The sequence below is a fragment of the Podarcis filfolensis genome, assembly GCF_964270895.1.
Source record: "Podarcis filfolensis genome assembly, chromosome: 5".
NCBI classification, from domain to species: domain Eukaryota; kingdom Metazoa; phylum Chordata; class Lepidosauria; order Squamata; family Lacertidae; genus Podarcis; species Podarcis filfolensis.
Genome location: NC_139608.1, coordinates 49,321,293 through 49,333,761, shown reverse-complemented (window position 1 = coordinate 49,333,761; position 12,469 = coordinate 49,321,293). Strand labels below are relative to the sequence as shown.

General features: G+C 40.1%; 1 protein-coding gene across 3 annotated transcripts in view; it reads right to left on the bottom strand.

Annotated features, from left to right (window-relative positions):
• Nucleotides 1-12,469, bottom strand: part of LOC310763897 (uncharacterized protein) — a 65,303-nt gene that overhangs the window by 25,602 nt on the left and 27,232 nt on the right. Inside the window, exon 3 of one of the 3 annotated variants that reach the window (XR_014548883.1) lies at nucleotides 6,760-6,821. The exons of the other annotated variants lie outside the window; for them this stretch is intronic. The gene's annotated coding sequence lies outside the window, so the exon portion shown is untranslated. The remainder of the gene's footprint in view (nucleotides 1-6,759; nucleotides 6,822-12,469) is intronic. 3 annotated transcript variants of the gene reach the window in all.

Below are 12,469 nucleotides of genomic sequence, written 5' to 3'. Positions count from 1 at the left end.
TTCTGCTAGGAGAAGTTGGCACTACAGTGGTACCTCGCAAGACAAATGCCTCGTAAGACGAAAAACTCGCAAGACGAAAGAGTTTTTCGTTTTTTGAGTTGCTTCGCAAGACGAATTTCCCTATGGGCTTGCTTCGCAAGACGAAAACGTCTTGCGAGTTTGTTTCCTTTTTCTTAAAACCGTTAATACCCAGGGTATCCGTGCTTCGCAAGACGAAAAATTCGCTAGACGAAAAAACTCGCAGAACGAATTAATTTCGTCTTGTGAGGTACCACTGTATATCCTTCCATCTGACTCCAACACAAAATATACCTACTACAGGAAGGACAATATTTGTGCCTTTGTGAGTAAAGCAGAACTGCCTCTTGAGAACATGAAAATGTTCTCTTAAGAAGTTCTAATTGCTGATTAAAACAGAGTCCTGTGGCACCTTCAGGACTAACAAATTCATTGCGGCATCGGCTTTCATGAGTTCATTTCATCAGATGACTCCAGTCCACAAAAGGTTATGCCATAATAAATGTAGGGTGTTTCAAGACTCTTTGTTTTTGCTGCAACAAATTAACACAGCTACCCCCATGTTAGTCTTTTGCAGAAAAACAAAACAAAAACAAACAAAACAAAAACAGCAAAAGGACTTGCAGCATCTTAAAGACTAAAACAAATTAATCAAGATACAAACTTTAATAGATGCACCTAGTGAAGTGAACTGTAGTCCACAAAAGCTTACACCATAATAAATGTGTCAGTTTTTAAGGTGCTATGAGACTTTTTGTTCATATGTAACCTTTAAATAAACAACTTATAGACTCTCTACTTTGGGGCGAATAAGGCAAACAAACATTGCTAATTTCATCAACCATAATTACTTGCTTGTTAGATCCATCTGGAAACCTTTTGTCATCTCAGCTAGACATCAAATGTGCAACATTAACCTGTCACATTGCATAATAAAGAGAAAAACAGATACCACCTTTCGCAAGTGAGGAAGAAAATCATAGTGCTTTGAAGTCATGTCATGAGAGATGTTTCCTTCTGTTAAGGGTGTGAGAAGGAACACAGAGAATTAATCCATCTAGTGTGAATTATAGTAGGCAAAAAATAAAAGCAGTAGGAGCATGAGCATTAAAATAAAGGACCACTTTGTTCTCACAGTGGCATTGATATTAATCGATCTAAAATGAAGTTGTTGGGCAGTTCAAACAAGGAGTTTTCTCACCATGAGAATACATGATTAGGCTTGTCACTCAATGGTTTATTTCACCAAAACTTCTGTCTGTGGAAATTGTCTTTGTGCAAAGTACTTTGTGCAAAGTACATTGTTTACAAAGTGCAGAGGGGAGCAAATTCAGGAAGTGGTGGCATGTGAACGGGGTTTATATAACCATGTGGTGAAACTACAGGCAAGGGGGTGATGAGAAAAGGGGTCCCTGTGCCAGGCATGCTCAGATGCCACGTTAAGGGTGGACTACACCCCTGCTGGCAATGTGTTTGGTGGCTGTTGCGATTGGCCCAATGTAAATGCCAAGGTGGAGGTCCTCCATGCAAAGAGGAACCAAGATAAATCATGATCCCCACTGCCAAATGTATGGTAGGCGAGACTAGTCAATACAACTCCATAGTTGCCTCACATCTGCTTTCTATGTGTGAGGGGGTTGTGCGAAACCCCATTTGAGTCCAGTACTAGTCCTACTCAGAGTTAGTCCCACTGAAGTTAATATACATATCAGTTCATTCATTTCAACAGGTCTCCTCTTAGCAGAACTTGGTTTGATACAACCCATTCTTCTTACTAAGAGCTCATTGATTGTGTATATATGCCCAGGTGTCTAAAAATGAGACTTAACTGGGCCTGTTTCAAGTATCAGACGGAGCATTAATGTATAAAATGGGAGATGATGGGGCATAAAACTCTTAAAGTCATACCTTCTGAGTTGGAATAACTTAATCCCTGGTGTGTATGGTGGGCTTGTTGTGGTTAGTCAGTGGTGAGAAAAAAGCACTCTGCTCATGCTTGGAGGTGTTGTGTTAAAATTCCTCAAGGCTCAGAACTGGCGCTGAAAACAAACCATTATTATTATTATTATTATTATTATTATTATTAGAATTTATATACCGCCCTATACCCGGTGGTTTCAGGGTGGTTCACAGAACGTGTTCAAATTAAGCCTTGAGACAAATGCTGAATTCTGTAGTCAGAGTAGCAGCAGCAAAAGAAAGTAACTCTGAAGATGCTTTCCGTTTACAAGTGAGTAATCAGACACCAGAGGAGGGGAACTTGAGAGCTCTCCAGATGCTGAACCCACATTGTTATCAGTCCCAGTCAGCATTGTCAGGGATGAGGAAGTTGGAGTCCAGCAACATCTGGGGGTCTGCTAAACTGGCCATGTGTCCCATAGCCAGGAGGGGACACTCTCCTCATTTTGAGGAGTCCTTTATATAACAGGCTGTCTAGTCTTTGGTCTGCCATGCTGCTCTTGGACTAGATACGTCTAGGTTCAGTCCCTTTCCTCCTCCTCAGTTAAGCCACTAGCTCTCAATCTAACCTCCTCACAGAGTTGCTATAAGGGAAGCCTCGTGCATCCCAATCTAAGCTTCTTCAAGGAAGGGTTGGATTAAAATGTGATAAACAAATCAAAAGTTGGTTTAAGATAGTTCTGAATGAGAAGACAGTGTGTTACTGGCAGCCCCCCTTTGTAACTCACCCATTTTAGAACCACTAGTCTGTTCCTTATAAGCCTGCTTTAAATCTCCTCAAAATGATGACAGAGAGAGAGAGAGAGAGAGAGAGAGAGAGAGAGAGAGAGAGAGAACGAACACAGGAGGAAACTGAGAGATTTATCACAATTGACTAACAAACTCCCAAACTTAGGGAAAGTGAAATACTCTAGCTTGAGAGAGAAAAGTCCTCTACAGTGACTGATTAACTTATCAAAATTTCATTTGTTTGTCCAAAGCTGAAACCACCTCAGTAACAGAAAGAAAGCCTGAAGAATAGAACAGGAATTGTTACTCAAATTAAGGCAGCTGCTCCGATAAGCCTTTGTTTTTCCGGAGCTTTAAAAAGTCTCCTTTTCCATGTCCATGTTTTGTGTCTTTTCATAGTATTATGACCTTCAGCCACAAATCTGTCATGAGGCCACTTGGCGTAAACCAATCAGAAATGGCATCAATCCTGCTCAGTCTGTTTATGTATTTATAACCATAATAGTGTCATTCAGAGTATCGCAAAGTTCATGTTGGCAATGTGAATGACAACAATAGTGATCCGATCCCTCGCTTTGCATATTAGACCCATGATCATTCAAGGATCACACACCATTCGAGGTATGGAAGCATCCATTTTCTTTGATGGGACACATTTTCTTTTTAAGAGTTCCTTTACTAGAACCACAGTTTAGAAAAAGAAAAGGAAGAAGTAGGAGGGTGGTAGGGCTCAGTGGTAGGGCATATGAAAAAGGTTCTGGGTTCCATCCCTGGTGCAGGAAGGACTAGGAAAGACTTCTGTCTGAAAACCTGGTGAGCCAAGGGCTTGAGTTAGATGGGCAAGTGTTCTAACTGGGAATAACAGCTTACTCTTTAAGTTGCTGCTATTTGTTATAATTAAAATAGAGAGCTGAGGTCTATTTCAGCAACACTGTTTCAGTTAACATTTAACTGGACCTCAGCCTTTCAAAAGACCAAAGCAAAAGTGAGTACAAAATGCAAAGAAACCCCCAAGAGTGTTTAATTGACAGTAGATTGTGAAAGGTGTAGAATAATGATACAAACTGAATACAGTGGAACCTCAGGTTGCGAACGTGATCCGTGTGGGAGGCACGTTTGCAACCCGCAGTGTTCGCAACCCGCAGCGCTGCGTCTGCGCACGCGTGGGTCGCAATTCAGCACTTCTGCGTATGTGCAAAGCGCGATTTAGCGCTTCTGCGCATGCGTGAGTGCCGAAACCCGGAAGTAACCCGTTCTGGTCCTTCTGGGTTTGGCGCGGTGCACAACCTGAAAATGCATAACCTGAAGCGTTTGTAACCCAAGGTACCACTGTACCAGACAGGACTGGAACACAGAAAAAGCATGCAGTAGAATTGATTCATCTACTGTGCTTTAATTGAAAGCTTAACAAGTGGATTCTCCTTTCAAATCACTCCACTCATAAGCCGCGCTTTATGAGGACTAGATTCAATATAGAAATATATATGTACAGTGCGACCCCAGACAGTTTACTCTGGACTGTATTCCCCTTTGTTCAATGGAACTTCCTTCCAGCCCATGCAGTGCCTGTCTGAGGTCCAGGATGGGAATTTTGCTAGAATAAACTTATAAACTCAATCAAGACTTAGTCCTCCAAGGCCCAGGTCATCCTTCAAAATCCATCCTTCTTCAAATTTTGCAATGTAGTTCTTAAGTAATGCATGCAAAAAAAATTATATATTGTGGTAAAGTACCCCAAAAATGCATATATTGGTGAAAATAGCATGCAGAAATATATTATTTTAGGGTGAATCATATTGCAAAAATGTGTATTTTTAAATACATTTTTTTCTAGTTGTAGAAGGGAAGGGACCTTTTTTTTTAAAAAAAAAAGAAAGGCATTAGTGACTTCTAATATAACACCCTCATTATTTAGGATGCAAAAGATCTCTAAGTGGTTCCTTAAAGGCAATCTAAAATATTCATTAAAAATAATAAAATAAACCTGAAAATAAATATTAAAATAAAATCAGTAACTTTAAAACAATTATATTTAGTAAAATGGCATGGGAGGTAAGAGAGCAGGAGTGAATCTCTACACTGGAGACTTCAAATAACTATAATTGTTGTTTCTGAATTTTCCCCCAGGTGTTTTACAAAAAGTAATTGGCACAGAAATAAAATTCACCTTTGTAATTGGCAAACATCAGAGGACAAGGCAATCGTGATCAGGTTTTTGTTTCATACACACAGATTTCAGCAGTTCATGGCATGAATTTCATATTCCAGAGATTACTATGGCTCACTCTAGAAATTTCACTTACGTTTATTGGGAGTGAACACACAGGCTGAACTGATCAGCTTGTCTCCAAATATGGCAACCATGACAGTCAGCTTGCAGTGTGTGTTGCTTTTAGGCCAGACTTTGGAATGGACAAAGCATTTATAAACAATACTCACCCAGTGGATAGATTAAGAGCAGGAATAAGAATTTAAGGTTTGGATGCGCACCATGACTGGTCTAGAATAGGATGTCTTCCCCAAAAGCAGATGACTAGACCAATCAAAAGAACGTTGATGTAGGGTTGCCATACATCCAGAATTTCCCAGACATAGCTGGGATCTGGCCGTTGGGAACAGTGTCTAGGTGGAAATCACTGAAACATCCAGGAAAATACGGATGTATGGCAACCCATGTCGGCTGTGTCATTTTGGCGATTTCTCCTAAAAATAGCTCCGAAAGCTCAACAGCTTTATCCAAAAAACCCTTTTGTGTCCAGATTTTCACTTTTTGAAATATGGCAAGCCTAGTTATGACTGATTCAGTTCTGGAGGGTAACGATATCAGTTTGCATCTCTAAAATGGAAACATGAAAATTAGACATTAATACTATGTTTTTAAATATGATTAAAATGAGTTATATTATTCACAAACAGTGTGCTCATTGTCAAAAACCACATAAACACCACCACACAGTTCTCTAATGTGGTAGGCTGTTTTAAATACAAAAAGCACTGACCAAAGTTTTTATGGTTACCATTTTGGAGGCTATTCATTCTCCAAGATGGCTCCTTACCAGAAATTTACTGCAAAACTGAAATTTACATTTTGAGTGAAACCCAAGTATGAAAATGCATACATGCAGAAAAATCTATTTTTTGTGATTTATTATATGGAAAAGACATTAGCTCAGGGCCAGAGCAAATGTTTTTTCACTGCTGTAGGACATAGGCTTCATTCTCTGGTGTTTTCAGGTCTTAGGGTTGGGAATGGTCTCTTCCAGAAGTGTTGGAGAATGATTGAAAAAGTAGTAATTAGTGGGCTCAATGGCTCTGTTTTCTGTATCAGTGCAAAACAGTATCATATGTTCATATTTCTAACTGAAAGGTACTCACAGCGGCTTATTCTATTGTAACAAATTGTAAAATGGCATCAGAATCATTTCCTACGAATGGAGTGTGTAATGGAATGGTAGCAAACATAAATTAACCAGAGGTTCTATGGAAACATAGACAGTAAGACACATTGGGAATTGAGAGCCTCATGCGGGAAGCATTAGCATCCCAAGAATCTATTTGTACCTGTTTCACAACAACATATTTTATTTAAAAAAGTGATAGTGGTAAGAAAATATTGGAGAAGAAATGACACCTTGATGTCTCATGTTCTTCACCACAATTTCCTCTGTACCCATGGCTTTGTGTACTGTTCAGAACAAGCATGTTTTTCTTTCCCAGTTGCTTCCTCCACCTAGTATCTGAAAAGCCAGCTATGTATTTTCTGCTTCGTAAACCCTTCATTACAGTAAATCTTTCAGAATCACTGAGAGGAGAGCTTTGCGAAGTGATTGTTGCCACAGCAAGAGAAATGCCTGGACTTCATCAGAGCACAACTTGCTATTACAGCCAAACCTAGTGGTCTTAGTTTGTATTGGCAAAGTGATAAAACCAGATTCAAGGTCTTATCCAAAGTTGGCTTAGATACAATAGAGAGAGCAGATTTAACTCTGTTTGGTGATATTCTTTCATCTAATTACAATGTAAGTAAAGCAGTTGAAATTGTTAAACACTCACATAATGATGAGTAGAATTTCAGCGGAGAGCAGTGGTTTATTATGTCACAAAGAGTCAGGAATCTGAAAGAGAAATTTACATTCCATTTTTCTCTCTAATGGACACTGTATTTTTCTGTTGTGAACTGCCCTAGGACCTCCGGATGAAGGGTGGTATAGAAATGTAATAAATATATATTAGTGAAATTCATGATCACTGTATGGCCAAAGTTAAGCATTTTTATGTGCTTAAAAGCAAAATTCCTATACACACGGGTCCCACTATCCAAACACTCATTATAAGAAAATTCACTTATCCAAACTTGGGTAATTAATACCCAAAGTTCCCTGTACTCACTGCAGATTCAGATATTCAAACACCTGGACCTGTGTGTGGTGCTGTAAACAAATAAGCTGACTTAAACACACCTTACTTTTTGTGTTTTGCTAGTCCATGGCAGATGTTTTGCCAGAATCCATGGTGGGAGGGAGGGAGAAGTAAGGAGGCATACATTGGGCAAATAAAATAGCAGTTTTTTCCTCCCTTGTTTGTCTTTTGCAAGATTTCAGTGGTCAGAAACACATTAAAAATTTCCCCATAGGAATCCATGGAAATTTTCAACTCATTATGCAAACACTCTCCTAAGAAGCGATTTCCTGAGAAAGCATTGTGTTGGGATAGCAGGAACTGGGTGTACATCATAGCTGTCAACATTTCCCTTTTTTAAAGGGAAATTCCCTTATTCTGAATAGGATTCCTCGCAAGAAAAGGGAAAAGTTGACAGCTATGGTGTACATATCTTAGAGGTAAATTCTATTATGTTAAAAGAGACTTACTCCCAAGTAAGTGGGTACAGCATTGCAACATATCCCGCTGAAATCAGTTGGACTAAAATGTGCAAGGCTCTCAAGGCTACAAGGAAAAAATTGTCAGGAGTAATGCCTCCATGAGAAGGACTCACGGCTATGCATGCTAGTCTGTCCTCAGTGTCATCAGGTGCACTGGCACAGCTTAGAACTTTCCCATGATGAGAGGGAATATCAAGGAGGATTCTAAACAGGTTTGGGTGAACACATTTAAGATTCTTTTTGTGATTAGGAACCCTAATCTCTTGAATACCCTCAGAATCTCCCTTCAGACCTTCCATCTCAATGTGGGAAGGTCTGCAGAGGACAAGCAGGTGTGGGAGGGGGCATGGCCTACAAATGCATCCCTGCCTGCTCCTCACGTTTAGCCCCCTTGCCCTTAGATGAAAGTCCGAATGAGAGTTCAAGCCATTTAGGCAAATGGTACTGTGCTACACTTTATCTCTTCCCAATTCTATTTCGGAGGCTTAGGAAAACAGATTTATCGTATATGAATTCATTTTATCTTCAAAACAACTCTGTAAATTAAGTTGGACAGAGAGGCTGTGGCATTGTTCCCATTACTCCCCCAGGCAGACTGTAATGACTTGCCATTTTTGTATTTTTGATTTTAATTCTTGAGGAGCCTTATTGGGTCATGTGGAATGAAAATTTGTTTGAGGAAACTCTGCGAGGTAGTTAGGATTGATTTTTTTAAAATCTCATCTCAGTGTAGGGTGGACCAAGCAGATTCTTGAAACCCATTCCTGTTCAGCACATTTATGTATTTGTGCCTGTATTTATATTTTTATGTCTTGATAGAGGCCTCCCAATTTTCTAAGGCCTAACTCCCACTGTTCTGAAACACTGGTCTTTTAGTATGAAGAGCTAAACTGCTTGCTGTTAACACAGTGGTCTAGCACCATGACAAAACATTGGTCTTTTAGTACTAAGAGGCAAGTGGTCTAGTACCATGATAAAACCATTTCCTTTGTAAACACTTCTCTGAGTGCTGAGACATTTCCAAGCCAGTGCTACCTCAGTTTCCTTTGAATGCAATAAAGTGCTGGAAACTGAAGGTATAATAACTTTACAAATAAACAAGCAGATCATAAAAGGAGACAAGGAAGCACTCCTACAAGGCAGCAGATTCATTACTCTGCCTCAGAGCCTCTAGACTGGTGGTTCCCAAACTTTTTTTGGCTATGCCCCACCTAAGCATCTCTAAAATCCTGATACCCCCCCCACGTGGAGGAAGCCTAAAAGATCATTCACTGTTAATAAGTCATTCCCGAATTGCCCCTGTTAAAAATCAAATTGCCCCCCTGTGCCCCAAGTTGGGAACCATGGCCCTAGACAGACGATCAAAGGTGCTTCACTTTCAGCAGTCATTTCCTCTTTGTCCTTGTCTATTTCTCTTTGACTGAAGATACAAAACTGTTGTTTCTCAGATGGTTTCGCAATCTGTCAAACACTCATCACAGACACTACTTCTGCAGGTGAACTGCCCACTCAAAATCCACATTAAGAAGTGGGGTGTAAGTCTGCAAACTCTGTAGTCCCTGCTGGACTACTTTAACTCATTTCATCCCTATTGACCACGAAGACCGGAGCTGATGGGACCTAAAGTCCAACAACATCTGGAGAGCCAGGTCCCCCAGTGCTGCATTAAATGAACTACAATCCTTTTTTTAGATCCCAAACTCTAATCAGTTGACACATTAGGACAAACCAAAAGTGACTGATCCAGTCACACACGTGAGAAAGCAAACTCATAGCACTATTTATTTATGACATTTCCTCCATTCAAAGTTACAGGTGAACCTTTTGTTTCCATTACGAGACATTTTGTCTAGATCCCCCAGCCTGACGCAGTTTACATCTGCAGGGGTAACACTGATTTGCTATTGTGGTTTACGTCACCTTTCTGTTTTCATGTCCACTTGGATTTTATGCCCTCACTCATTTTCTAGAGCATTAAACATGACCCCATTCTCTGATGCTGACCCTTGCTGTCATGACAACAGAGTCAGGTTTTGTTGCATGCCCACTTTACCAAGCCCTTGAAACTGAGGCAGCTGAACTGTAATTCATGTTATTTCAAATATTATGTGAATGGGAGCATGGTGCTCCTCTGACCTGAGGTATTTGCTGCTATTCAAATGGCTAATTGTCCCATTTCAGTCCATTTCCCAGTTGCTACATTGTGGGAAAGAGGTGAAGTGGTCACATAGTCAAAACACACAACGCTAAGAAAGGCCAAAGAGGGTCCAGAACAAAACAGGAAATAGCAAAGAAGGGACAAAGGTTGGGGTTGCCCTCGGAAACAGGGCAAATCTACCTAACCTTTTTTTATTTATCTCAGCTCTCCTCTGCCCTCAATTTCGTGGTATGTTTTGTTGACTCTGCCTTTTAACAATTTTCTTCCAGAGTATTCTGCATATCAATGGTGCCTATTCAAGCAGAGGGGACTAAGAATCCCAGAATCCTTTTCTTTTTATCTTTCATAAATGTAAGGAATAACTATACATACTGTATTATACAGGTCATGTTCATTTGGAAATCAGAGAAGGAGTGGCTAGTTCTTTCACTGCATTCTACACTGCTCCAGGTGCATTCCCACCAGAGCCCTCAAATTCCATATTTTTTCCATATGCTTTTCTTGGACTGTGGGAGAAATCGATTCAAGAAGTACAAATAGAGGGCTCATCCACACTTCACTTGCCCTGCACCCAGAAAGCATGGGTCCAGTGCAGGCTTCCTCAAACTCGGCCCTCCAGATGTTTCGAGACTACAATTCCCATCATTCCTGACCACTGGTCCTGCTAGCTAGGGATCATGGGAGTTGTAGGCCAAAAAATCTGGAGGGCCGAGTTTGAGGAAGCCTGGTCCAGTGGTTTTCCCCTTGCCCCATTCCATTCCCAGGGAAAACCCACTCTTTAGCTTTAAACTGAAACAAATGGCAATATGTGGGAAACCTGATTGCTGTTTGCTTCAATTGAGCACTAAAGAGCAGTTTTCCCTAGGGGAAAGGAGCAGGACAAGAGGAAGTGTGGATAAGGCCTCTATTTGTACTTCTCAGACCAATATGTAAACCAAGACACAATTCTCCAGCTAAACAAAGTGTGTATGAAATGCATATATTAATGAAAATTGCAGAAAGAAACTTGCATTATTCTGGGTGAACTTGCAAAAAAGTGTATACTTGGAGAAATTAGCAGTACAATGCTGACATATTTTAATGAGGATTTTTTAAAAAACAAACGGCAGATAACAACAACACTAGTTATGAGCAAATGTAGAAAAATGAATTCAAGATTGGAACAATAAGTAATGGAGAGAGACTGAAATTGACAAAGTTGCTACATTTAATGTATGCTACTTGGTACCACAGAGCCTAGGACTTGCTGATCAGAAGGTCGGTGGTTCGAATCCCCGCAACGGCGTGAGCTCCCGTTGCTCGGTCCCTGCTCCTGCAACCCCAGAGTCGGCCACAACTGGACCTAATGGTCAGGGGTCCCTTTACCTTTACTTGATATCACAACACTTGATGACTATGGGTGGTAGTCAACAGAGGTTTGCTCAGAGTAGACACTATGAAATTAATACACATGACTAAGGGTGATTAATTTCTTTGGGTCTACTCTCAACATAACTTCGTTGACTATTACTCTTACAGCTGGACTTGTGAACTGTTTCCATGTATTGTGTTCATTGTTATGTTTTGTGTGCTGACTGTTTTGTAGACGGAAGCTGAAGTCATTGAGTGATGGGCATGAATGCGTGAGCTCACCCTGAGCCACATAATCTTCACTGCAGATTAATGGAGTCACTGGTGTGATTGTGGTGTCAGGATCTTCTGTTCTGGGACATACCATGCAATAATGTTCCTGATTTAAGAGTCATAAATCTGGACCTTGGAATGTCTTCATCTTTTTGCTTTTCCCAAGTATGCCAACATTCTTTTGAGGATATTGCTGTCACATATTTAAGCAGATATACGAAATAGGTATACTCCAGAAAAATAACCATTTTAGCTTGCAGTAACACAAAGATTAAATGTGCTACAGCCTATTTAGAGGGTCTTGTGCACAGCTGATATGTCTTGCATAATGTTCTTTTTTTTCTTCTTCTTTTACTAGACAACCTGTGTTTTTGATTTACAAATCAAGAAAGCTTATTCAGGATAATGTTAAGGCAGAACTAATCTCTTTTAAGTGATCCACGGTATACAGTCTTATTTACAAATAAAAGAAATGTCTTGCAGGATTATAGAATCATAGAATTCGAGAATTGGAAGGGACCACAAGGGTCATCTAGTCCAACCCCCTTTTCACCCAATGTGGGACTCGAACCTGAGATTGAGAGTCTCATGCTTTACTGACTGAGCTATCCCAGCTCTTAAAACTAGAATTATTTGCAAAATTCCAAGTAGCTCACAGGAACTAGTTGATCCACCTGAAATTGGCCAATGACTCGCTCAAATTTGTGTCCACCCCAATTTATGGTACACAGATATTTTTTAAAATAATAATAATCATTGCTGTTATAGCATGAGCAGTGTTGACCCCAGTCAAGAGTGTAAAGATGACTATGGCACTGATCATTTTGCCTAGCCATTACATCACTAAAGTTGTAAAAACTAGTCTAACTGGCACTTTCTGTTGTGGAACTTTTCCTAGAGGTATTTGCATGTCACTTGTAGAAACACTTCACATTGATTTCCATGGAACTTCTTACCACGGAAGTGTGATTAGAGAGAAGCAACAGACTGAGCTGAAAAGTAGACGCTTGGGGTTTACATATAGTAAACGGGATAAGATGGGATTTGATAGACCAGTGAATTAATAGATTACCGTAACTTCCCTCAGCTATTGTTCCATATT